At 33.0% G+C, this 15,975-nt stretch overlaps 1 protein-coding gene across 4 annotated transcripts in view; it reads right to left on the bottom strand.

The window, feature by feature from the left end:
• Src64B (Tyrosine-protein kinase Src64B) overlaps positions 1-15,975 on the bottom strand; it is a 71,904-nt gene that overhangs the window by 43,196 nt on the left and 12,733 nt on the right. For 2 of the 4 annotated variants that reach the window (XM_013317087.1, XM_013317090.1), the window contains exon 1: positions 7,170-7,490. The exons of the other annotated variants lie outside the window; for them this stretch is intronic. The gene's annotated coding sequence lies outside the window, so the exon portion shown is untranslated. Of the gene's footprint in view, positions 1-7,169; positions 7,491-15,975 lie in introns of those variants that run through there. 4 annotated transcript variants of the gene reach the window in all.

Below are 15,975 nucleotides of genomic sequence, written 5' to 3'. Positions count from 1 at the left end.
ATTATAATATAATACTTAAAACGTCCTTCAGATTTACCAGTCACTTAATAACGAGTAATCAAACATCAGTTTATCCCATTACGTATTTAATTCTATGTTTATAGAGAACAATTGTACTAGTTCCGAAAGTCATCATAGAGACACGATCATCAAGTAAGCTAATGACTGTCGTGCGTGTTTATAGGAAGCGAGACTTCCGTTCAGTAAACTTTAAAACATCTTTGCCTTCAAACATAATGTTGTTATACCTATAACAGTTTTAGCTATGTACTTGTTTTTGTCTACAACCATTTACAAACAACATCACAATCTTTTTTGGAATATAAATGCTAAAAGCAAGGGCATGAGGGCATGAGCACACGGGATAACTTAATGTCTACTTAATGTTGATGAAACATTAGAAGAATATTTAGATTGTTAACACTTTATACTAATATATTGTAAGGCAAAGCAGTCTCACGATAAGAAAACGAGATATTATCTACAACGATCGCTAGAAGTAATAAATAAAATTAGCCTACATTGATTCGAGGCCGTCGTTCTAATTGTTGTTATAAAAAAATCAACGCACAAAAAGCTATTGGCACTTACTAACAACATAATGTGTGTCAGAACATTCATTCAATTGAGCGCAGACGCTCAAGGGGCGATTGACAATGTCGGTTTATCTTGACTTATTATCGATTCATGTCTAACTGACTCCAGCGACCCGTGTTCACCATTAGATTGCATTATATATAACGACTTTACTAAATTTATTGACAGTACATTAATCTAAATAAGTGACGAATCAAACGATATTGAGTCGAAAGTCAATAAGCTCAAGACTTAAAATGTCATCTCGTGATACGTTTCGACAGTCATCGCATCGATGATTTTGTCATTGACTTGTGATTAGTTGAAATACCGTTGGCTTTCTTCGAGTAAACGCTTAGAGAATTCAGTTGGAATGTAAATGTATGCATATGAGGAACATTAATGCGATATTAGTGTCAAGATTACTGATTCTGTAAGCGTTCCATAGGGTCGGTTGCATTCGTGGAAACCTCGTTAGTTTTGCGACGACTCTGACGGCCCACGTCCGCCCGTCAACAGCTCACTCTTTATGCTTATCAAATACTAAGTCGTTTTAACACGATTCTTTTAATAATGTGTAGTTTAAAGAAATTTATTAGACTAGTTCATTTGACAGAAATTGATCGCAATCTCATAAACATATATTAAACACTTCACATAGCGATAACTCGTTAAAAAGTCGTACCTTGCAAGTGCAACTTGTGTCTACTTATCGCTTTCTGGTAAAGAAACAATGGTTACTTCAGTTAATTAACACGTGGGTCGTAGAGCTTCGGTGAAGCAAGCTATAGCTGGAAACGCATCCCATAAATATTAATGACAAACAGACGTGCCTTAGACCTTAAGGTCACCGGCCTCAGATACGATTGTTTGATGCTCATTCCTTGACTGTAATTAGGAACGTATACTCAAGAGATGGAATGCGCAATATGAATAAAACATGACATAATAAAATGTGACGTTTCTGTGCCAACGCCCTAATTGGATGCGAAATATGTTGAATCATGTAAGATAGCACGGAAGATACGAATAATTCATAAATATCTTATAACTAGCTGTGGCCCGCGACTCCGTCCGGAATTAAAAAAAAGAACCTAATTAGTATCCTATGTGTTCTTCCAGACAATATACTATATTTATGCCAAATTTCAGCGAAATCCGTTAAGCTGTTCCGGAGATACCTTCAAACAAACATCCATCTAAACATTCGCATTTATAATATTAGTAAGATGTTTAATTCAAATTTTGATATGAATATTCGTTACAAAACATATCTTATAAAAGAAAGCATTATATTATCTCGTTTAACAACAACAACAAACATCCATCTAAACATTCGCATTTATAATATTAGTAAGATGTTTAATTCAAATTTTGATATGAATATTCGTTACAAAACATATCTTATAAAAGAAAGCATTATATTATCTCGTTTAGTTAATTAAGATACCTTTGGCCAATGCTCATTAGAGCTTATATATGTCTAGAATACTTACATATTGATGTTAATAATCTTCTGTCATACAGTTTCAAAACGGAATGTATTTATTAGCTGCGAGAGTCAATGTAAAGGACAGTGACCCACAGCGTTGGTTCCGATACGTTAGGTGGCTATATTAATGTTACTATCGAACTGTCTACACATACACATCATAATAAATATGATTATGGTCATTTAAACAACTCTGATTCATTTACAGATATTTTTTTAAAAACATGTAAAAGAATTATGACGGTAATTTAAATTGTGAACATTTACATTGTTCAAATTTTTTATCTCGTTTGACGTAAAAATAACCGTAGATAATAAGTGACTAAAAATGTATTGAGGATGCATTTTCAATTTTTTAGTCTTCTTGACAAACTCGGAAATTGTATTCTAGAAATATATGTGTATTCAGTTTTCACCCTCATCATTATTCTCATTAGACTTAGACTTCATAATTGTAATAAATATTAAAATTTCGTGTTTATAAAATTAGTAAGATAAAAATTTCCATGTTATAGAGCTGGTGAATGGACACAGACAGTTATTCTAATCTCTAGGATATAAGGTTATAAGAAAGCTGTTTTGCAATGCAAAAATAATGTTTATTAATCATATATTTATCACTTTCCCTCTCTTCTGACGTCACTCGGAACGACTCTATTTTCGTCATTTACCATGATGACTTCCTGAACGTCGACTCTAGTTTCGCAAATTTCTTCATTTCAATTTAATTTCGCCGCTTTCGAGTGTACGGAGAGTGTTTCTACTTTTCTCTAACAATCCACTCATTAAGATGCCACTTATATTTCACACTTCGTTGCCTAAATGACTCTCTAAACTTGAAATTTTAATTTCTTTGTTATTATGTCAACTGTTTATAAAAGAATGGGACTGGGAAACAAAGTAAAGGACTTTTATACAATTAATTAAAACATAAAATAACAATAAAAAGGTTTTAATATTATTAACGTGTATTATTAGATACTAGTAGTCGCCCGCGACACGGTCCGTGCGGAATTAAAAGCAAACTTAATTAGTAGCCTATATGTTTTTACAGACTATGCTCTACATATCTAAATTCCAGCGAGATCCATGGAGCCGTTCAGGTGATACCTTGTAACAATCATCCATCCATCCAAACATTCGCATTTATAATATTAGTAAGATTAAAAGACCGTAAAAAACTTGTTTTAATTATATTTTAGCTTAAACATATGTTAATCCTTGTATCTCGTTAAAATATTAAACATTACTAGAAATAATAATTATTGAAATAAGATTATACGTAGGTTTAAAAAAAGCGATCTTTACAAATAAATAACAAAGCACTTAATAAAGCAGTTTTGATACTCATTAGATATTTAAGGATTAAAAATATTTTTTACCGTCATTGACGTCCATGATACCACTAACGGTCAGATTTAAAACACTCGTTTAACTAAACAGTGTTTAATTGAATTTTATGGAGTAATACATTATCATTTTATAACAACAATTTCAACAATTTTTTACAGTTGACGTGATTCTTTTAAATTATACTTCTATTACTTTTGACTTTATCTGCATGCTTTTCCTTTATAGATATCACTTATTAACTTGTATTTACTCGATTCCGACATGCATTGGATTTAGTAACAAAATTTTAAACCAAAATATGGATTAGACATAATCCAGGATACTCATTAAATGATTGTTTTCTAGGAACAGATTAAAAATGGAAAGATAAATGATATCATTAAAATACTTTATCTTGCTAAATATTAAATTAAGCCACAGAATTTTGATTTAGCTTGGATTAAAAATAATCACAAGACTATTTAAAATATATAAATTACAGTAATAAGTATTTAATTAAAAGGTACAAAATACTCGTCATATACATATTTTGATGCGGGAATGTAATATTAATAATGTGTAAATTAAAAACAAATCAAAGTTAACTCAGTGTAAATAAAACCAGTCAGTCAATAAAGCGTTAACAGTTAACTGGGTTAATCTTACAATATCCTTTGTTTATAGTTCGTACAAGCGTATTGCGTAGTATTGTCTCGTTAATGTTGAGGATTTTCTTCACTTGGGCATTGCCCGTTTTGACCTATACTAAGCCAAAAAAATATACTTTTTTTAGCCAACTTCAAAAACAAGGAGGTTATCGATTCGTTTTTATGTATGTTACCGCGTAACTCCGCACCTCGTGCACCGATTTTGATTTTCTTTGATGGTAAGGTTTTGCTTGGAGGTCCCATTTTTGCATTAAAATTCGCCTGTTATTTTATCCGTCTTAGACTGTCATCCAAAGTTTACTAGTTAAACGTACGCATTGTGTGTTACACGACTAAAAATTAAAGTAAAAATTCTCAATTTAAAACATTGATAAGATAAACAGGATGTTCAATTGATGGTCATGATTAAGTACCATAGTATTATATTGGACGGGTTCATAACAACGGAAATGTTAAATTATTGCCGCTGTTCAGTGACCACTTCGAAATGTTCTAGGACTCTAGTAATAGTCTAGAAATATACTCAAATTATTGTTTATCTGTGTGCCTGCAACTCAACAATTTTTCAACATTCTCCATAAAATCTTATTTCAAATTTGTTTTTTTTTATTAAAATGTGTTTATTCAAACATACTGTGTACTCTAAAGGCTGTTACAAAATGTGTAACATACCACAACGATGTAATAAGGATTTAAGATTTTGTCGATGGCAACACAGGACAATACCTCACGCACACACAGATATGACAATGGCTATGTTGCTTATGGTATGACTTCCGTGTGGTAGTGTTTAACGCTTCACTCTTATTCTGCAACCGAATCTACAAGGAAATAATACCATAGGTGTAAAATTCTATGTTCGTACGAACGTGAGTACTGAATCTCTATTATTTTGTTTTAGATGTAATTTATAAAGAAATAGTGACCTACTAACGCTATAGTTGACTATTGCATACAAAATCTTCATTTAGTATTGACGTCATTAGTTTTTGAATAAATTTCAAGGTTGACTAATATTGATAAAGAAACTATTGTTCTAGGAATTTATATTTACATGTTTTTAGTTGATATGGGCATGTAGTTTCGCAAGATAACACGCATGCTTTGTAGGTGTGAAAACATATCAAAACATCTAACACATATTATTCTTGTAGTTTCTAATCTAACACGATAAGTTGTGATTAATATCAGACAATTGACGCCAATAAAAATGTATCGGAAAATATAGTTTTGTTATTGTCGTTGTTTGTATGAATTCCGTAATCATGTAATTGTATGAAAATTACATTTATTGTATCCAAAAATTAGGTACACATTTTTTTAAACAGAAGGGGGCAAACGAGCAGCGGGAACACCGAGGTGTTCAACAACGCCCATTGACATCAGCAATACCAGAGGAACCGCAGATGCGTTGCCGGCCTTTGAGATAGTGATAAGCTCGCTTCTTGAAGGACCCTAAGTCGTAGCGGTTTGGAAATACCACCGAAGACAGACCATTCCACAACGCTGCTGTGCGAGGCAGGAAGTTTCGCGCAAACCGCACGGTCATGGATTGCTAGCCATCGAGATGGTGTGGATGGAACCTGGCGGTCTGTCGTGTCTACAATGCGCCATATATTGAGTTTTTTTGTAATTTTTTGACACTATGTATAAGTTTCCAACAGAGATAGCTATTTTTAGTACGTTTTTGTCCATTTAGTAAAAAAAAATACTCAATTAAGCTTCCGATATTTACACGTTGTAGTTAATTACAAAAAGTTTCTTCAGTAACAAACGAGTATATTTTAATGGTTGGAGGGCCAACATTCCATAAACATCTAAGCGTAGTCCCAATATGGAAGGGAAACGCAGATGTAACGCCACCCCTAAGGGCTAGCTTCACATACCTTGAGACCAGTTAACGAATACCCGTTACGAAATAGAAGAAATAACTTGTAATCTGTTCAAAAAAATTATAATTAATTCAAAACTTTGTTTAAAAATCTTAAATGAGATGCTTCTTTTTTGACAGGGTTGTTACTCTGCAAATCTACGCATCGTCTAATACAAACGTGTCATGTCACATGTCAAACAAGGCAAGCAATTTAAGATTAATCGCCGTAATCCGTCCCTAAGTATGGATTTAGTGTGAACAATCTCCACTATGTGTCAGCGTCAGTAAGTATGGCAGTAGATTAGCTGCATGAAAAGAAAATAGGTTTGTCTTTTTGTTTATTTTTAAATTACAATTGTGCTCTTAATAATAGCAGTCTGAACCTACCTACCTACAAAGCTATTGTGCTGGCCTTTTGCGAGTGTTGTTTCCGGTGATAGTAAGGGTCAGTGCCTGTACCTAAGTTACATATTGTAGGGACAAATACCTTATGAAGAAAAGATAAAAGCGTATTCAATTGAAGATATTTATGTCATATAGTGGCAATAGATTTATTTTCAGCAAATATTTTTTTTTATCGTGACGTAAGGCTTTGATTTACCCATGATCGAAACGAGCTCTTTTGGGTTAAAAGCGACTTCATGGGGATGCTTTTTACAAACTTATGTAATACCAAACCCCATTTTATCTCGATCTCCGAGATATATTGCTTAAGAAATCTTTCCAAGGTTTGATTATTATGTGGTACGGCTAGTATGGTATAAATACTGAAGATCATATTACAATTCTTATATGCATTTTATTGTTAACTTATACATATACCTGTAATTACAAAATCAATTATAAATAGTAACGAATACACGAATAAAATTATTATCCTTGTACGTTTCCTCTACCTACAAATGTGAAGTTAATTTAACATTTAAAATTACACAAGATTTTGTTAAAAATATTCTCATGAAAATGTCTCCATTGTAATCGCAAATGCACCGTGTAGGCAAGGCAACCCCTCGCCCAACGTTCGACGTTGAATACTCCCGTCAGTATTATTTCCCCACACCCAAACGACAGCCCTTCGCCGTAGATTCGTGGGATAATTAAATATTTATATCATCACAGACGCCACTAATAACCTCAGAGTTAATTAAAATGCATTTTTATTTATAGAAATTTTACTAATAACCGAGGAAATTATAAGTACAAATTCAATGGTATATTTTAAACTTACCTGTTTATTTATTTAGATACTAAGCAGTTTGACTCATTCCATTGAAATATCCGATGATGAATTATAAACACGATCACGAAAGTTTAGAAAAGGAACCACGACGATATGCACACTTAAAAACCGTTAACGTTTAACCGTCGAACAATAGACACACTACCGAATAAAAATAATATTCGGACACACTGGCCACAAACACCTATTAATTGTATTCGCAGGACAATGTAGCGCACGGAAAGAGGATAACACTTCAATACAAATTGGTTATAAAAAGCTCGAACTCGAAAAGCTTAGATAGCGAGTTACATACAGCCGTCCACTTCAGCGGCTAAACGGAGACTGCAATAAAAGGGGCTTCGAGCGGGGATTGTAGCGGGGTGGGGAGGGCCAGCGGGGGACGGGACGCAGCATGGGCGCTCCGAGTGTTCACAGGCGTCGAACCAGCCTTGTGTGACTCTGATATGATAACGATTGTATACAAAGTTGGTGATAGCCCTCACGGAAAGATGAACGCCCTTAAATTTCGTAAACGTAACGCCATATCAAAAAATAAACAAAACCACAATATTTGTTTTATAGTACATAGTTAACTGGGAATGAGACTATCACTTTTGTTGATGAGATAAACAATCCTAAATGTATCTTTTCACCATTTTTCTCAGGATGACAACTTGCGTTGTACGCAATATGCCAATATGTTTTTGTCTATCGGATAAATCTTAAGTTAATTTCAATGGACAATTAATTATGTAAAAATAATTAAATTTACATCACTATTTACCTGTAAATCCACTATATTGTAGTATAAAATTTATATAACGGTATAAATATGTTCAGAAAACGTGTACAATGCGCTTACTAAATAGACGACTGAACAATTTTTAAGACCAATCCAATAATGTCAAATTATGATTAGAAAGCAAATAAAACGATTTTTATCATTTTATTTATATTTAACTTAGGAATGTTTACAAGCTATCGTATATTACTAACACAAGAAAGGTAGATGCAGTTTTATAAAATGACAATGTTTTATTTGTAAAAAAGGTTTTATATCAATTGAATATTCTGGCGGGGTACTGGCCGTTGAAATTTTTTTTTAAATAGCAGCCAACCGTTAGTTATAAAGTATCCGATAAGAGCGGAGAGCGAACGCTATCTTGGGGACGGATGTTGAAAAATTTGATCGCCCTTCGAGCCTCGGGCTCGTGCCAAAGCAAACAAAAACATTGAACGACAGTTTCGTTACGCTTTACGTAATTAAGTGGCATATGTTCGTCGTTCAAACGTCTCACAAATGTTACGACAATGATTTGTTTGAAGATGGAAAAACGTTTTTAGAATTGTATTACTAAAATGGAACTCGGCAGCGACTGTGCGTGACTTAGTAATGATACTAGACTTTGGACACGTACATTCTAATGCAGTGAGCAAGGAGATGTTTCTTGTCAGGAGCCGGAAACGTATATATAAAATACTAGCAGTTGTCTGCGACTTCGTCCGCGCGGAATTTAAAAAGCTAGTAATAATTATAGTCTATGTCACCCGGGGATACTGAAGCTTCCCAACAGTGATAGAATTTTTCAAATTGATTCAGTAGTTATTTTACTATAATATTAATGTAGATAATTTTGTGGGTCCCAACGTGTTTTTCCAATATTTTCTTATGTACTTTAAGTAAATATGAGTTCAAGAAAATGTTAAAAACTGCTAATGTAAATGTAAACAGTGTTGAGAAAACTTTTATATTTTTATAGCCTACATTTATAATTACAAGACCTAAGCTTGAGGTATTTTTTATAATGTCAACAGGTTATATAAAATTACTACTAGTACTGGCAACTCGTAAGAACGCGGTAAAATAATTAAAAATGTTATGGGTAAAGATGTTAACACTGTTATTCAGATTTTATGTGAATTATTACGATTTTTTACATATAACTCTCAGGGTTTTTAGTCTACATAAATAACTCTTTTTGACAAAATATGCATTTAACCACAGGTATAAAAAGAAAACGTTTTTTCGTAATTGTCTGATTTTTTCAAGACATAATTCCCTTTGAAATATTGTTTTACTTGAGTCATAGAGTATTATAAAAATGAATATTATTCCATATAACAGCGACCTGATTACGAGCTACATATTATCTTGAAATAAACTGTATCGAAGCTTTCTGTAGTTAGCGATCCAGTTAAACGGTTATTTTTAAACGATACACTCATTTAGTTAAAAACAACTGGAGTGCGCTCTCCTGCAAACATTTTGTTGCCGCGTTAAATATAAACCAACTCCATACCCTAGTTAACAATCTTACGAAAATATTTTCAATAATTCCTTCTTTTAATATTAAATTCTTGTCTATTTAAAAGTCGCAATGCTAAACAGAATTATCCAAGTAAATAAACGCATAACGTAGTGATTTCTATCGATAAAGTTCATACCTAGGTGGAAGTATTATTTATCTTTTGATATTTTATATATGACAGTATGGTACTTTCTAGTAAATCAATTTGTATATTATTAACGAGATAACTTGTTTAAACAAGATTTTGTGTTAAATTTCAACAAAACTTGTCCGACAATTCCTTGTGTGTAGCTACAACTAGACATAAGAATAGAAAAAAGTTGATTTGACCTCTTTATTGAGTTTACTATTTGGTTAAATGAATAGCAAATCTATCTAAAGTTTTGTTTTAACACACTTTTTGATGCCCGTGACAGTCAATAATAAATCTTCACAACACAAATGCTTGTATATAAACAGTCTAAAAGTCTGAACGAGACAAATTAAAACTGACTCACGAGAGATGCGTGGACCAGTTACTTTCGCCCGTTCTAATGAACGCCCCGTGATTCATAAAACTGACTCGTAAAATCAGAGTCCAATGACCATGTTAAATTACTTCCTACTCATGTAAATAACGATTGATTAAGTCGATATTTTAAATAATTACACATCCATTCTCCGTCCATTATGGATTCCCAAATAAATCGTTGATATTGAGTGAACAATGAACATAAATCATTCGACATTGAGTCACAGTCATTATGGAGTTAGCGAGTGGGACACAGATGGGTTGAGACCGAAAATACAATAAATTATTTAGTTCGGTATGCTTAATTCAATGGTGGAAACTAAAGATTACATATTCTTTAGACTTAACTATTATCTATAAAATGATTATGCCTATATTTCTTTAGGGAAACGATTATTTAAGAAACTTATATTAAAGCTAAGAATTGAAGATCTAAATTCGCGTAATTTATGTTTTGACATTTATCAGAATGTTCCACAGATTGTTGAAACAATAAAAACGCTGAGACATTGTGTAGCAAACGTGCCGATCTCCGAATGCACTAGTTGTATTTTCAGGCGACAGTCGGTAAGCAAACATTAGGGTGATTTATTGGCAATCGGCATGTGTGGTAGACTCCCCATCCCCTTTGACAATGCCCGACGCAACGTCATCTTTCTTACACACTGATTTATTTTAACGAACGTTGTTATGACTACATTTGAAGTAACACAGTTTCTTAACACGTTCCATGCCACTTAAATATTTATTTTAATGAAAATTACCTTGCGGGGCTAGTCGGTGATACTGAATGTATTGAAATTTTTTGTTTCTTTCTTAACCTTGAAGAGGCTCCGAAACTACTGAACCCATTTCCAAAAATTCTTTCACTGTTGAAAAGCTGCACTATCCCTGGATGACACAGCCTCTATTTATTAGTAGATTTTTTAATTCTGCGCGGTCGAAGTCGCGGACAACTGCTAGTTTTTAATAGAATAAGCGTCTTATGTATTGTGTCTTTTATCCATGCACAAAAAGTTATCCAAAACGAATTACTAATGCCATTTACGGCCATATTAATGGCTATGACTTAATATAACTTTAGTAAAATAATTGTGATGACTTCATATTTGAATATAAGGAAGATCCACGCGGGTCAACAACCGCGATTATGTAAAATAGATTCAAGCTACGCCCATTGCAAATTCGACTTATCAAAACCCTAATAAGCTATATGTGACAAAGAGAAATCATTTATCAACTATCCAAATATCAAGTATCTTGTACCTTTACATCATTGAGTAAATTAATAAATTGTTAAGGCAACTGAAAATTTCGCTTTAATTCGCGCGATTGCTTTTATGCTAAACACCGCAAACGTTAATTAAAACCACAATGTATGTTGTGGACATACCCTACTTAATTCGGAAACGTCGAATCGCACAAATATAATGTAAAAACAATGCGAATTCCAGTTTATCGTATATCATTTTGTTGGGTAAAATTACTATTTCACCTAAAGTAATTTTAATGACAAATCAAAACATGAATTGAATGTAATTTAATATCAAAACGTTTTAAAAACCATTCAGTATTCTTACACTAGTTCGTGGGGACTTCATTTACTTAAAACAGTTTTCTAACACCCAGGGAAATAAATGATTAACATAACTTAATTAGACGGCATCCAAAGAAGCCGTGAAACCCAAATCTGTAATAAACTAACGTGTAAAAACATGTAATGTTTACCGTGGGATTCTGAGTCTAAAATCTCTGTATAAAACATATCCTCATCCATGTCATTAACTTTAACAATACAAAGATAACAATTAATTTAAATGGAGATTTTCGACTCAGAAACCCACGGTTAACAATGTACTCGTTTATGATTCGTTTTTTTAAGCTTTCTGTATTGACTTTTGTCCTTATGCCAATGCCGTCTTGGATGGGATTGATTCTAATAATCACATAGGATCGTAAAACGCTAAAATTGTCTCTCACAATTGCAATTGTGACAAAACATTTCAGTAGTTAATAGAACTTGAAACATTTACAATTTAATATTGCATAAATATGAAATCATATTTGCATGTAAATTCTTCGTAACAATCGTTAAATAATAAAATTTCACGAATAACAATTTAGACATATTTCGATAGTTAACCTTGACTATAATAGTAGTCGTAAACTATTATACCTACGTGTCGGAGTAAGATAATAACAGTTTATGTTAGATATAAAAACAGCACGTGCTCATAGGGTCTTCGTTTAATGTCTTAACAAATGGACGCGGTGGAGCGAAAACACAACAGATGCGAAGCGAATGCACTCCAACTGTTGGTAAGCTGCAACAAGTTCAATAGCAAAAAGTAATTCAATAAATAATATTTATTTAAGCATAACATATGCTTGCGTTTGAGGACAGTAATCTATAACGTCCATGTTCGATAATTCCCATTTACTGTTAGGAAGAAAATCCGACACTGTGCCGGTGTACTGGCACAGCACTAGCCTTACTAACATTTATGTCCCCTCACTGATGATTCTGACATTTGACTCTGTAATGAAAGCGCGCCATTCGCGCCAAAGGATTCTAATTAGTAAGGTCTAAAAGTACCAATGTGTTTTTTGATTTAAGAATTTCATATGAACATTTATCCGACGTTTTTACGGCGAAGTAAAACTTCCTGTACATGTCGTTAAAGATATTCCAAGATATGTTTGAAGTGGACCAGCCTGCACTGGACCAGCATAGTTGACTATACCCTAAATTGGATAGGCTCTGAACCTCTTGATGAGAACGTAGATGGGAAGCTAAAGAAATTAAGATAATAGTCAAAGTACGAGGTGAACAGCCTAAAATCTTCATTCTTCCTTGGTTAATATAATAAAAATAAAACCAAGTGACCTTGCGATGAAAAGAAATATGCAAAAAATATTTAAGCGAACATGATAACGCACCATGACGACTTTGTAAAGCTATTCGAATTACCAATTCCACGCCGAAATTAATATTAAATGGTTTTTGCGTCACATAAAAAAAATCTATTACAAGCCAACGCGATATGTAAAATTAATCAAACTTAACTTTGATGTTTGTAACATTTCAATTTGGTAAATCGATTTTATTTTAATACATTTAAATAATTATTTTATAAAATCTTTGATCAAGATGAAAGATTAGAATTATTAAGGTGAAATATATTAGTAGGGGATGGTATAAATTAAGCGAAAAGATTAGCAGGGGTTGGTTTAAACGGTGAGGGCAAACAGTAGTTCAATGTTCTATGAGTTTAAGAGGGCAAACGTTACACATTATTGAGACGTCTAGACGAATTGGCTTTATACTATTTTCTATCATCAATTTCCAGATCAACGATGAGTGACAATTATTAAAAATTAAGTTACGAAATAAAATAGTATTTAAAAAAATACATTCTGAAGATATAAATGCGCCTTAGTTTACTAAGATTACTTTATAAAGGTCTCTTATTACAAACTTAACTACTACAAAAAAAAAGGATTATAGAAGTTCATTGAGTCTAATATCATGTTGTATGTGATCTTTAATACTGACTGGATATAATGCTGTTTATTTAACATTTGTTAAAGAAAACCATGTGAGAATAAAAACAATTAAAATTGATAAAACGATTAAAAATGTGCATGATGGTTACTATCGTGATTATATTTAAAGCTATAAAAGTGTGATAAAATTATAAAAAAATAAAGCTAATAACCTCATGAAAAGAAACGTATAAAAATTTGGTGTAACACTATTATACCTATAAAATATTTTACAATCATAATTTAATTTTATTAAACTAACAACTTCTTACGGTGATGGAAAACATCGTGATACAACCTGCACATATCTGAGAAGAAATTCAAATATATGTGTGAAGTCAACCAACCCGCACTGGGCCAGCGTGGTTGACTATGGCCTAGTCACTCTTGATTTAGGGTAGGCTCCGAGCCCCTTGGTGGGGTCGTAAAGTGATCTGATGAAACTAACAGCCGTGAGGTGGACCTAGGCCTCTGATAGTAGAAGTCTTCACTTTTCTCGATTTCGCACCATCTCGACTTAGTCCTGGACCTCAATAATTAAAATCGAAACATAAGATTATTAAACTCGCCTAATGTCAAATGGTCGCCACCACCCATGAACAGCCACAGCTCAAGTAGTAGACGAAGCGCCTTCCGTTAAAGCAAAGAAATAGCTTTGCTTTTATACATGACATGTATTCAAATTATAATGCATTAAAGTAAATAATCGATTGCCATTCTCCAATCGCCATTGCTGCTCTAAACGGTAAAAACTGTCAGAGGAATTTAAGAAAAGAAAAGCGTGCACTTTTTCAATGGTTTCTAAGTTGTATTTGTTTAAAAATACTGCAGCTATTATTAAATACGGTAGGAGGTTTTGCTAAGCAGAATATTCTGCAAACAGAACATTTGTAGAAAGCCAACTATTGTTTATTGTAGCTTGCGAATGAATAGGTTTTCAGACCATACTGAAAAGAAATCATAAAGTTCATCCCTCTGCTTCTTGCCTTGTATGCTGAATTTGAGTAAATAACGGGATTTAACTTTCGAACAGGATAAGAAATAAATTTTAAAAGAAATGACCGCTTATTTTACGGGAAATAATTTTCAAATACGTTAAATTAGTCTCTCTCCGTGTATTTTCATGTAATCATATTTCTATCACATTTTAATATACACTTGCACTTATGTATTTCGTACATATTTAAGTAATGTTTCTTAGACGTTTATCGAAAGTTCCCCTTTAAATCGTTTACATGTTAACATATTAACGGTCCCGAAGATAAACGAAGCGTTGAAGTGATACTAAAGGCTCCTGATCGATACCTTCCGCCCCTCAAATCACGGAGTAATCTCGGCCGGTAATTACTCAATTTAGCCAAGACACGGCGACGATATCGCAGTTCCTACATTACCCTTCCAACACACACCAGAGAAAGCTAACTAAAACCTTAGCGAAGCTATACTTGCATCTTGATGAGATATTGAAATGGAATTTATTAACGTAAGCTATCGCCCACGAAGCTTTCCAAGATGAACTAAAAAATATATATTAATACTCGTAAGTAGCTTATGTGTTCTTCCAGACTATGTGTTAAATTTTATCAAGATTCGTTGAGACGTTTTGGAGATACCTTCTAACAAACATCCATCTAAACTTTCGCATTTATAAAATTAAGTCGGATTTTGCTTGCAAACTCCGGTTTTTGACTGTGCAGGTCTAGTAATCGCTTTGCCATTACGAACCATATCCATGCCAATTTCAAATCAAACATCACATTATATCAGCAAAGGTTCGCTTCCACGTCCCTGTGCTACGTGCATTATAGACGCTTCTAATTCACAACGGATAGAGACCATAATGAAAATCCTTGATTGAAAATATTATAAAATCTATTTAAGTGTCTGCTTTTGGGTGAACTATAATGTTCTGTTTTCAATAAGTACTAAAATCTAATAAAGTCACATCAAGTGATTTCCAATTTTATTATCAGAGCTGTGGCCGATAAAGCGACAGGGCAGAGATAATTATAACCACCGACCCAAATACAAGGGAACTATTTCCAGACGACGATGGTACGGCAGGTAGATTTCAAAATAACACCTCAGTTGCGCCACTTACACGCTCTCTGATTTAAGTTTCAGACATAGTTCGAAATGCTGGAACGCAAATAATTCGAGCAAATTAAGATTCGTTTGTTTAATCTATTGTGGAGCTTTAAGTTTGTAATGAAATTATGTTTAGATTTAATTTTACAGTTATTTTTGTTAATTATTATATGGTTCATTTTTATCCTTATTGGTTAAGGCAGTTGAATGACCCAATTTCTATGGGTATCGGTGACTTGTAAAACAACTTAAAATTGTTTTTTAAATTTGTGGACAACCGTGCTTAATTTAAAACTATCTGAACAATACTACACTGAAAGGATAACGGATGATGAGTGAAAAAACAGATAAAAAAACC

The sequence above is a fragment of the Papilio xuthus genome, unplaced genomic scaffold (assembly GCF_000836235.2).
Source record: "Papilio xuthus unplaced genomic scaffold, Pxut_1.1 DF826945.1, whole genome shotgun sequence".
NCBI lineage: Eukaryota > Metazoa > Arthropoda > Insecta > Lepidoptera > Papilionidae > Papilio > Papilio xuthus.
Note: the sequence above shows the minus strand (reverse complement) of the source record. Positions and strands in the feature narration are given on the sequence as shown.